We start from the raw sequence: 2,468 nt of genomic DNA on the forward strand, positions 1-2,468 counted from the left end.
CATTATTCTCATTTTACACATGGATAAACTGAGTTTTAGAGTGGTTAAATTACCTGCCAATTTGCAAACAGTGGTCTGGACTCTAAAACCTGTACCGGAGTGTATAACCAGGGCACTATATTGTTCTGCAGCATTCGGCTACCTTGCCTTCATTATTTTGCTGGAATATGTGGAGAGCATTATGCAAATATACATGCTTTGTTCCACCACAGACATATCAAGTTAAATGTATCTTTGATAGTCTCACACCCATACTAGGGAACAATGGCCCATTCAGAGCTGCACAGGAACCAATGACCAGGTAGACTGGGTTCCCCGAATGAGTGGCTTTTGGCAGCCTTGCTGTTGGGGGTGTATAGGTTGTTTAAGAGAGGCAGCACGACTTAACGTGAGTCTGTTTGAAAAACAGGAAGAGAGAAATTACTTGTACATCGTGGATTACATTCAGTCTTTCTTTTCCTTTTAAGTTTCTGATGGGGGATTTAAACACCGGGCTTCAGGGAAAATGGGACCAGGAAGTTACGAGCATCCCTACCCACTGCTTACACAGGGCTAATGAAACAGTCCTATATTCCCAGTACAACTGAGGTAGAGAAGAAAGAAAGATACGCAGAGGCTGCAGTTTGCTTCCTTTCCCTCTTTTAGTCAGTGCAAGCAACTGGTTGTCTCTATGCAAAGTCACACACTCCAATTTTTGGTCCCTTTTGTTTCTTTCATTTTATTCATCACAATTATTTATCTTATTTATTTTCTGACTTCTGTCTTTCCCCTACAGTATGCATTTTTCACAGGGATAATATCACCCCAAAGGGTAAAATTTGGTTCTTTGAGGGACAAAAAAATCTTAATCTTTCTATGTTTAAAGCACAGATATACACAATACGTAAACAGCTATATAATATATCTATAGTATTAAACACAATACATAAACAGATATACAGTATATCTGTAGTATTAAAATTTCATAGTGGAGCCAGTCAGACAAAAACATTTCTAATAAATTTCCTTTGGTAGGGGGCAAGCATGGAAAAGGGTAGAGAAAGACTATTCTAGGGGATGAGCTTCAGAAGGGCAGGAGCTGCAGAATCCTTGTAGATTGTAGCCCCAAAGTTTAGAAATGTCTTGCACAGAGTAAGGGTGTAATAAATATTCTGAGGCATCAACCCTTCCCTTGCCTTGCTAACGACAGACCATGTTCCATATGGAGCCATTCCTTTAAAGGAGGGGGAAGGAGAGTGGGGAGAAGGGAATTATGTGGAGAATTTTTTTTTTCCCCTGAAGGAAGCTAGGCAGAGTACATGTATAAATTATCAAGGTGTCAACTCAGACGTGAAGTTACTTCTCCATTTCTTTCAGAAAGCTACTTTGTCACCATTAGCTAGTGTGGACTTTTAGATATCTCCATGCAAAATGCTTAATTTAAAAACGGGCACACAGTATTTCAATCAGAACTTTGCTGTCATTCTCACGCTCTGCCTCCTAACAGACTAATATTGAGTTCCTTTTAGATCAGGGTTGGGACAGCTTAAGATAATTGAGACAGTGGGGCATTTCTTGTGGTCTCTTTCTAATTCCCCAGTCCAAGACTTCCTCCTACAGCTTCCTCTCAAGAAGTAAGAATCTCAATCTTAAAGGGTTCTGCAGAAACAGAAGAAATGCCAGTCATGATCTGGTGCTAAATGATTTCTCCGCAGCTCTATGCTTTAAAGGCCCATGATGGGCTTCCCTGGTGGTGCAGTGGTTAAGAATCTGCCTGCCAATGCAGGGGACACAGGTTCGATCCCTGGTCCGGGAAGATCCCACATGCCATGGAGCAACTAAGCCCGTGCGCCACAAATACTGAGCCTGCGCTCTCGAGCTGGCATGCCACAACTACTGAAGCCCCTGCGCCTAGAGCCCGTGCTCCACAACAAGAGAAGCCACGACAATGAGAAGCCCGCGCACTGCAACGCAGAGTAGCCCCCGTTCACCGCAACTAGAGAAAGCCCGCGCACAGCAACGAAGACCCAACACAGCCCAAAATAAAAACAAATAAATAAATTAATTTAAAAAATTAAATTAAATTAAAAAAATAAATGCCCGTGGTCATACCGGGAAACTTTCGATACAAGGATCTTCGAGGACACTCCATTCTTAAGTGTTGCTTCTGTATACCTCAAATGGCATGAGATTCTGTACGTTGACTTAACTAGACAGAAATACTCTTTACAACATATCATACCTAGATGGAATTTCTACATATTGATTAGAAAACTCCTGAGTAAGGCAATAATAGTAAGAGATAGGAAATAAATCTCTTTGGAAAAGATAAAATTATTTGTTTCTTCTGAAAGAGGTAACTGAAGAATGTTTTAACACACAGATGAGGTGTGAAAATATGTCCCCATAGTTCTTTGTCCATTTGAAAATGATCTAAAGGTTCACAGAAATGATTATGCAAGGATAAAGGAAAATTGGAGCATAGGAAA

Source organism: Delphinus delphis, chromosome 10, assembly GCF_949987515.2.
Source record: "Delphinus delphis chromosome 10, mDelDel1.2, whole genome shotgun sequence".
In the NCBI taxonomy this organism is placed as follows: domain Eukaryota; kingdom Metazoa; phylum Chordata; class Mammalia; order Artiodactyla; family Delphinidae; genus Delphinus; species Delphinus delphis.